The sequence below is a fragment of the Octodon degus genome, unplaced genomic scaffold (genome assembly GCF_000260255.1).
Source record: "Octodon degus isolate 3935 unplaced genomic scaffold, OctDeg1.0 scaffold00082, whole genome shotgun sequence".
NCBI classification, from domain to species: domain Eukaryota; kingdom Metazoa; phylum Chordata; class Mammalia; order Rodentia; family Octodontidae; genus Octodon; species Octodon degus.
This window is the reverse complement of record NW_004524658.1, coordinates 1,242,817-1,253,010: the sequence shown is the minus strand read 5'-3', so window position 1 is coordinate 1,253,010 and position 10,194 is coordinate 1,242,817. Positions and strand designations below refer to the sequence as shown.

The 10,194-nt window shown below is 37.5% G+C and overlaps 1 protein-coding gene across 2 annotated transcripts in view; it reads right to left on the bottom strand.

Moving 5' to 3' along the window:
• Positions 1-10,194, bottom strand: part of Kynu (kynureninase) — a 135,718-nt gene that overhangs the window by 76,620 nt on the left and 48,904 nt on the right. The gene's annotated exons all lie outside the window — the stretch shown is intronic.

Below are 10,194 nucleotides of genomic sequence, written 5' to 3'. Positions count from 1 at the left end.
GAGAGAGAGAGAGAGAGAGAGAGAGAGAGAGAGAGAGAGAGAGAGAGAGAGATGGATGATAACAGATTAGAAACTAGGAGCCCCTGTAGTGGGAGTGGTGGAAATATGCTGGGGCATAAGTGAGGGGGGCTGCTGGGAGTTAGAACCCCAAAGCCTACTTCCAATCCCTTCTGTCTGGTTTTCCTCTACTACACAGTTCTACATGTGAACTCTTTCCTCATTCATGCTCATATGTAGCTGCCACTTCAGAAAGCAATGACTCATACGCAGGGATCTGGTAGTTCCCCACCTCCTGAGAAAATGTAGCACTTCAGATGAAAGGGACAGATGAAACTGCGCTGCTGCTTCTCCCTTCTCTCTTTCTGCCTTAAATAGAAATGTGATATTTGGATTTGGGACAACCAACTTAGAACTGCCATGTGAAAAATCTGAGAAAAGTGTTAAGAGAACTCCAGAGGTGCAGTTTGTACTTAGCTGTTGGGGCCCATTTGGGGACCTGGGGGAGGTGCTGACCCAGGCCCCACAGTCCCGAGGCCTCTGCTGGCTTCCCAGGGCTCAGGGATGTGTGCAGAGAGCTGCATGTTTGCTGGCTGTGTTAGGCAAGCTCAGCACCGCAGTGCTGCCGGGGCAAGGTAGCATCTACTGTGGACAATGCAAAGACTGCTAGCACCTTACTAACTACAAAAGGCAGCCCAGTAGAGAGAGGAGCTTGCTCTTTTTTTAAAACTTTTTTTTCTGCTTTTAAAAGTCTAACCTGTTTATTTTTCTTTTCCAAAATCTCTTTCAACCATTTTATGAATGATGCACGACCTCATCCCCTTATGCTTCTTGCTGACTAATAAAAGTGAGTCAGGTGAGGAGATCATCAAGCCTGTTCATTAAAAGCAGCCTCCTCCCAGGCCCCTTGCATCTTTCATATTGTCTGGTCTTTCTTTTCGTCCCTGTTCTTTCCACCTAACGCTATATGGGGGCTGAGCAGCCCTCACACTTAGCTGTGTTTCTGAATGCAGTTCAGTAGCTCTGATTCTGAAGTCTTCTCTGATTAGAAAAAAGAACTATTTGCTTTTTACCTGATTTTAACTAAGATTCAGTTTGTTTTTAAAGAGAATAGAAACATAATAGATAAAACATTAGAAATGATACACAATTTCAAAATCAAGATGAAAGGTGTTCAACGTTGGTTGTCCCATTGCACATCGTTGTCTTCAATGTAGCTGCTCAGATTGTCAGACACAAGCATGTAAAACTAGTCACGGTAAAAATTTTAAACATTAAGTGCTACCTTCAAAATTATATGGCTTTAAATTCTCATCTGTGATTTGGAGCTATGTTGGAAACACCAGTCAACAGAGGGAGGGATAGAATTACAAAATAATCGGTTGAAATGTCAAGAGCAGGAGAGCCGTGCTGAGGCTGAAAGTCCAGGGGGACGGTGACAGGCAAGAAGCAGACACCTCGGGAGGAGACAGATCTGCAGCATCTGGCCTCAAGGTGCAGGTAGGACGTGCAAGAGCAGCACACACATAAGCAGAAGGGACACTTTTCTATTATGGGAATAGCCTGGAGGCTTCAGTTGATGGTGATAGCTAAGTGTGTGTGTGTGTGTGTGTGTGTGTGTGTGTGTGCGCACGCGCGCGCGAGCACGCACGTGCACGCGGGTGCGGAAGGGAGATAAAATTAAAAGCACGTGGAGACAGTAAAGCAAAGGACAATGGGAGACGTCTATATAAGACTGAAATAGGTATGCAATTTTTACAGAATATATAAAATAAATATGGATACAGAGCAGAGCTCTAAAGAGACAAGTTGGTCAGTATTATGAAATAATATATGTAGTTTAAGATACGAAAAAATGAAAGTGTCTATAAACTGATACCTTTTGCCACATACTAACCTTGTCTTGTGATTTAATTCTGTGAACTGACCCTCTTTCATCTCCCTTAACCTCAGCATATTAAATTTATTATAGGGATTAGTCATACTATCAATTTCTTTTTTATTAATTAATTTATTTTCCTCTTTGATGACTCCTGGAAATTAAATATATCCTTGTCCTTCAGTGTCAGTATCTTTCTTTTTTCTTTCTTTTATTTTCCAGGCACCAGGTATTGAACTCAAGACCTTGAGCTTGCCAGACAGCTGTGAAACTATTGAGCTGAATCCCAAGGGCCCTCAGGGTCAGTTTCTGTACTATTTGCCACTAAGCAAGAAATCGAACAGAGAGAAAGACAAATATTTCATAAAACTATACAGCAAATTAATAAATATTTTAAAGATTCTCCGCTTCATCAATAATTAGGAAAGCAGATATTAAAACTGCATGCTGACTGCAATCTAATCAGATTGGCTAACGTTTCAAGCACATGCCAAAGCAGCTGTTGGTGAGGACGCTGAACACTAGAAAGTCTTGCCTATACAGCTGAGAAGGATCATATGACAAATTAATACAAGCACTTCAAAAAGCTAGTATTATTATCAATTAATAATGTATATTCACATAATTTATGATCAAAGAGTCCTATTTCTAGGTATGCATTTAACAGACTTTATATGAATGCTTAGCCTTCCAAATTATAAGCATATTAAGAGTAGTCTTTCTTCTGGGGTGAGATGATATCTCAATGTTGTTTTAATTTGCATTTCGCAGATGGCTAATGATGAGGAGCATTTTTTCATATACTTATTCCTTCTTTACTTTCATCCTCTGAGAAGCGTGTGTTCATCTCTGATGCCCATTTCTGGATTGGGTCTTTAAATTTTGGAGCCCTAGTGCTTTTTTTTACTTCTTTATAAATTCTAGAGAGCAGACATTTGTCTGAGTACTTATTTGTCATGAATTTTTCCAAATTTGTGGGTTGACTTTTCATTTTGTTGGTAACTTCTTTTGACGTGAAAAAACTTCTCAGTAAGAGTAGATCCCAGTTGTTAATTCTTTCAACTGTTTCCCGTGCAATTTGATGAGAATCTTCAGAATATATTTTAATCTAGCGGTTAATTGGAAAGATTCTCACCCTGACTAACTATATATACTGATACCTGTGAACTGAGCTACTGCACGGAAGATGGTAATCTGTAATAGTAGTTTCATTCTTGGAGTGCCTGTCATTCTGTTCTTCTGAATATGGGCTGCTTGTCATGACATGCCAGTTGCTGCTATGATGTCTCTCGGGTAGGTGGTTGTTCAAAAGAAGGGGATGGTGAATGAAAGCAAGAGACAGGAAAAGGAATATTGTGGGATAGTCCTGCTTCAAGGTTGCATATGGTGAGATTTTTGGACATATGTGTAAACATGAGAAGTATATAATTCTTTATGCCTATTTTTAAAATATATTCTAAATTTAAATGTTTTTTTATCATATTCTGTAGGGACATAAAGTTCAATATATCAATACTTAATGAAAAATACCTTTTGCATGTTATGCCTAAGTTTGATATTCAGACAGATAGTGAGGTTAAGCTTAACAGCCTAAGTTGTATGGTAATAACAATAAGCTTGTCTTCTGGATGGTTAACAACCTAAGTTTGCAGACCAAAATTAGAGAGGAGGGCTGCAAGGAAAGCCAACATTTTGGCCCTAGCCTTCTGTGGTCAATTAAGACTCGACATATAAGAACTTGTACTGTAACATTGTGTAACTCAGTAGTGTCCCAAATTTTCTGATCAAGGAGATTATGGGGCCAAAGAGGAAAGTGATCGATGATGTAGAGTGTGCCTAAGGAGAGTCACATGGAGAGAAAACATTCTCTCAGGCTTTCACAGAGAGCACATTGGCCAAGCAATGGCCGTGACTCATCCACATGGCTGACACTGACAAAGGTTCTACAATCTGAGGTACAGGATCTCAGGATAAACTCTGAGGGGATTTCACTGACCTTATCAGGCTCAAAAGCTACAACTCTTATTGCATCGATCCTGCTTTACCTTGGTCTTGGCCATCCAGCAGAAAAGTATAAAAACAAAATATAAGAAGTAAAGCCATGCTGTTATGTTGAGCTGTAGGGGACTTAGGTCAACAATTTCTGACATTGCCAGTCAAGCGGAAGACGCAATACTATTATGGGCTACTGGACTCTTTTAGAATATTTTGCTGAGTTTACACACTTATAATATTCAAATAACGGAACTTAATAAAAAAAGGGTATACAGATGAATATCCATTTTTTAATCTGTGTATTCAAAGTGATTAGGATAGATATATAGTTACATTCTCTTAATGAATAGAGTGATTTGTTCTAATGGTGTTTTTAAATAGGATATCATGTCTGCATCTTGTACAGCAAATAACCACTAGAAAGAATGTATGCAATGTGTTAATTATTGAAACTGTCCTACCAATTTGATTTGAAACTGTCTCATTGCTATTTGTTTATCAATAAAATTATGGGAAAAAATAAAAAAAGAGTAGTCTTTTTGAGATAGCCTGCAAGCAGATATAAAAGTAAACTCTCTACCTGATTAGAATGGAAAGAAAAATAATTGTGGTCTTTTTTGTATGGTTTAAAAATACACTGAAGTTAAAAAAAAGCAAAAAAGTGTTAAATACCATAAGCATACATACTGTTAAATATATAATATAGCAAATAATCCAAGCATAAAAATTTATATATGTGCTTAAATAAAGCTGTGACATTTTGTGACTCGTTGTCCCCTCAAAGACTCATGCAATCAAGAGGCAGCCTCTAGAACTTGAGATTAATTCATGATGCAATGCTGGGATTATGGGTGTGAGTGCTACATCTGCCCTGGGGCTGATAATCTGCATACAAATGTATGGAGGCTAAAGAGGCTCACTAGCTGCCAAGGCTGTTTCTCCTCCCTTGCCTCTTTGCTGTATTTCCACTACCAGGAACTGCTACCCTCTTCCATATGCCACTCTGCCTTACAGCCATTTGATTATAGACTAGAAGCTCCACTAACTGTGAGCTAAATCATACATCCTTCCTCAATTTGAGTTGTTGAGTATTTTGTCTTAACGACAGCAACAGCAAAAATCTAAAACAAAAGTTAAATGACCATCTCACTCCACAGAGAACAGCTATCAGAAAGAAATCAAACAAAAACAAATGTTGGAGAGGCTGTGGGGAAAAAGGGAACCTTTCTCCACTGTTGGTGGAAATGTAGACTGTGCAACCATTATGAAAATTAGTATGGAGAATCCTTAAAAAGCTAGGACTGGAAGTCACATTCCATCCAGCTATTCCCCTTCTGGGAATTTTCCCAAAAGAAATGAAAACATCATATCATAGTGATATATGTGTGCCTATGTTTATAGCAGCACTATTTATGATAGCCAAATATTGGAAACAACCAAAATGCCCATCACCTGAAAAATGGATAAAAAAGATGTTATGTTTTTGTACAATGGAGTATTACTCACCTATAAAGAAAAGTAAACTTGAAGCCTTCATATATGAGAGGACACAACTTGATGATACACTCATAAGAGAAATAAACCAGACCCACATGTGTACATATTATATTGTCTCCCTAGTCTAAGAACTCAAAAGAAGAAATAAAAATTGAAAGGTATAACACAGTTAAATGGAAATAGAGAATTTAAGTTTAAACAATGAAGAGAGAGAAAGGAGAAAAGTTAGGAAATATGGGAGGGGCAAAACCATTTATTTAAGCAAGATGGTTAAGGCAATGATCCTAAGAATCTCCATCAGATTTTTGAAAATAGCAGTTAATGGGTAAATTTCTCACCCTGACTAAACATATATGCTGATATCTGTGAACTAACTAACTACACTGAGGATAGCAATGTGTAATACTAAAACCATGTTTGAGACACGTGCCATTTTGGTCATCTAAATGCCTACTGATTCTAATGTCATACCAATTATTGCTCTATTCTCTTTATTTTTTATTTTTTATACTCTCTATTAAGTATATTTTAAAAAGGTAATAAAATAAAACAAAAGACAAGAAAAAAAGTCACAGGATTGTCCTGCTACAATGTTGTATATGGTTTGATTTCTAAATTTCTGTGTAAGATGTGTAATTGTCTTTTTCACATTCTATAGGGATTTAAATTTTAGAATATCCATGGTTGCCAGAAAATAGCAGTTGCATGTTATGTTGAAGTATTTAATATTCAGACAGACAGTGATCTTAATCTCAACTGCCTCTGTTACAGGGTAGTAATATCATTAAGCTTCTCTTCTGGATGTTTAACAACTCAAGTTTGCAGATCAAAAATTAGAGAAATAGAGAAATAGAGGGGCTAGATGGATAGACAGTATTTTGACCCTAGCACTTCAAGGTCAGTGAGGACTCAGGACATAAGAGAACCTGTACTGTGACATCTTATAACTCAGTGGTGTCCAAAATTTTCTGATCAAGGAGATTATGAGGCCACAGAGGAAGGTGATTGCTGATGTATTGTGCATAGGAAGAGTCACCTAGAGAGAACAATTTTTCAGTCTTTCAAAGAGAGAAAATTGGTCAAACAATGGCTATGACTCATCCAGATGGCTAACACTGACAAAAGATCTACAAGGTACTGTACACGGTGCCAGAATAAATCCTGAAGAGATTTGACTGACCTTGTCAGATACAAAAGTTACATTTTTAGTTATATAGTCTTACTTTCACCTGGTCTTAATCATCCAGCAGAAAAGTATAACCACGAGGTATAAAAAGTAATGCCATATTAATATGCTGAGCTGTAAAGGCTCAAGTGAACAACTTCTGACAATTGCCAGTTCTGCTGATAACCCACTACCATTACAGACTGTTGGACTATATTGTGTTATTTTGCTGAATTTAAGTACCTAGAATCTTTAGATTGGTTTCAAGTATGAAAAGGTCCTTTAAAGAGTTCTACAAATACAGCTTCTCTAACTGCAGTGGAACACCCATCTCTGAAAAAACAAAATGGAAAAGGGGGATATGTTGGGAGCCACAAAGCTAGAAAATTGATCAAATATATGTAGGTGGGACTTGGCCCAATGCCTAAAGCAAACAAGCTACCTCATTCCTGAGATGAACATCCCGTCTGGTTAATGTTTGCTATCAGTTGCTAGGCAACCTAGTGTCATGTGTTACTAACTTCACAAAGGTGTAAATGAAAGACAGTTTTGTTGTGAAAAAAGGGAGAAGGAAAATAATATATATATATATATATATATATATATATATATATGGAAGATAGGATAGATATACAGCTACTTTCTCTTAGTTTAATAAGAATAAAATTTGTACTAATATTGTTTAGACAAGATATCATGTCTGAATCTTGTCCTCTGAATAACTACTATGAAGACAACAATATGCAGTGCATTAATTATTATAAACATTCTACTAATCTGCTTTGAAACTGTTTCATCAATATCTTTTCTCATTAAAATGAATAAAGTTTTAAAAAGTTAAATGCATAAACTTGCATATTTATGTAACGACCAAAATCAGCAATGCTCAAGACAGCAGGATGCTAACTTTGTAAGGGAGGTGTGGTCTAGTTGTCCACATTCCTCCAAAATTCAGCAACCAGTACTTAATGCTAAGTATCTAACACCAGGGTGTTGACATTTGGGAGGTGAGGACGTCATGACAGCTCTAACATCGTGGAAGGAATTCTTGCCACTAAGAAGAGGCTTCAGGGAGCTTCTTTCCCTGCCCTACTGTGTGACCACAGAGCAACAAGGTCCCATCGGTTGAGCCAAGTATAAACCCTCACCAGACACCATCATCTTCAATTTCACAACCTGCAGAACTGTAAGCCATACACTTCTCTTGGTTTTAAAGTATTTTATAACCGGGTGGCAAGACCAAGAAAGACTTTAGTAGTATTTGGAAGATGGCAACAGTGAGGATTCAGAGAATTGAAAATGCTCTGTGTCTGCCTAGGAGTGACGGTTACAATGTTCAAAGAAACTTAGAAGTCATTTACTTGTGACCCTTCTATTCTTGAAATGCATATATTTCTTGAAATTATTTTTCAAGTTCTTATCCAAATTTCTATCTCATTCATCTGATTTTGAATATTTTACTTCAGAATATTGAAGCTTTTACTTCAAAATCCACTCATTGCTCTTATTGCCCCCTCCCACCATGTTTGAGGAGTTGCAACCTTGCTTAATTTCTGGATATATTCCTTTCTTTTGTCTTAGATAGCTGATCTTCACAGTAACTAATAGAAGGTGTTTGTCTATAATTTCCTCTTTTTGATTGACACCTTTAAATTCCTTCCTGCCTCTGTAATCAACTTTATCCTCCTAGCACACCCAAGGGAGTTATGTTAAGAGTAATTTTAAATTAGCCTACTTTCTCAACTTCAGTTGAGATGGGTGGAATTGTCTAGCAAGAGGCAATACTTGTTCAAATAATTTTTGATAGTGGGTAAATCTAAATCTGCTGTATACCCAGTTCATTCCCATGTATCCATCCTTTTTTCAGCTACCCTTGGATTTAAGTGTTCATTTTCAGGGGCCAGAGAGATAGCTCAGCTGTATAAGTGCCTGCCTAGCAAGTGCAAAGTTCTGAGTTCAATTTCTGGTACTGAAAATAATCATAGTGTTCATTTCCACATTTGTCAATCTGGTTGAGAGCTCCTTGAGTCGGACTGGCTAGTCATTTAAGCTCTGTAAGTTAAGGAAAGTCTACAAAACACTCAGAGAATGGTTTTAGCAACAGAAGTACTTAAGAATGAGAATTATATATATAAAACCTAAGTAAAAAATTATATTTTGTTGGTAATGGGGAACAAAATGATATCTGAATCACCTGCAATAGTTTTATATTAGTTGAAGACAGCAGGAGAGAGAAGAAACCAGTACTTAATATACAATATGTGCCCATCCAAGAGATACTCTCCCTTCTCACACTGAATTAGTGTGGGAAGTTACCCAGGACTATACACCAACAGAGTGATCCAACTGGGATTTCGACCTGTGGTCTTCTCTATCTCTGCGCCTCAGTTCTAGGAAGTTTAGTGAATTGTGTGTGTATACTAACACAGCAGGAGCCACTGATTGCTTGCATAACATCTTAAAATAAATTCTAATAGGCCTCCTTTTACTTTGGTGGCTATTATTTAATATCTAAATTAAGAAGAGATTATTTTATAGCTTTTGTAATGCACCACTTTCAAAGTTATCTATCAAACCAGTTGGAAGTCATGGCTGGAAATTCCTAGAGACTCCTGATAATGGGGATGAAATTCCTTTCATTAGTTCCACTCACTAGCTCAATAACTGAACATAGTAACTAGACTTCAGATGGATATTAAACCCATAAATTATTAATATTCAGAATAAAATTTGATTGCCACCATTTTAAATACATGACTTGATTTCTGAATTAAAGAGAGACTATTACTTAAAGTTTTTAAATACAAATTATGCATTTTGAATTGCTTTCCTGATTTCTTCCTTTTAGGCAAATAAATATTAAAATTATTTTTAATGATCACACACACAACACACAATTTCATTAAATTAGTCAAAATTTAAGTGTGATTTATCAGTGCATAGAAAACACGTCTGTGATGGCATAAAATTATCTCAAGTTTCTTAGAAAAGGAAAACTTTGGGCCAGCCAAATAGCTCAGCGGATCAAAGTGCCTATAAGCAGGTGCAGAGGCCAGGAGCTCGATCCCTGGGCCTGTCTTGCTGGACCTACCCTGGGGGCACTCTGAGATGGCAATTGAGACTGGGAGTGGTGGCGTACTCCTGTAATCCCAGCTCTTGGGAGGCTGTAAACAGGCGGATCACTATGAGTCTGATCTAGTAGTGAGACCCTGAGCACCCTGTAGACCCTTCCCTAAAATACAGAAAGAAAAAATAAAAGAAAGAAAAGCAAGTTTCCTTAAAGTAACCAGGGTAAAGCTTGATCTAGTGATAAAATCTACCTTATCTATTAATGATATCCGTATTTCTCCATCTTTAGACACTAAGAACTCAGTGAGTACATCTCATTTTAGTGTGAGTGATGGCAAGACAGTAGCAGAGCTTCAGCAGTCTTTGCATGTAGTTACTGTCTTGAGTTTTCTGCCTGCCTCCTGCTGCCTGAGCAGCGGAGTGGAGGTGACCTCTTCGGTGTAACTCTTGCCTGTCCTGCTGACTGAGGCAAGCTCAGAGGGAGTCTGTGCTTGTCAGGAATAGGGATCATACAAGTGGCGAAAAGTGGTAGAAATGAATGTGCCTGAAGCAAAAGAGGATACAACTGTTTTTTTTTTTTTTTTTTTTTTTT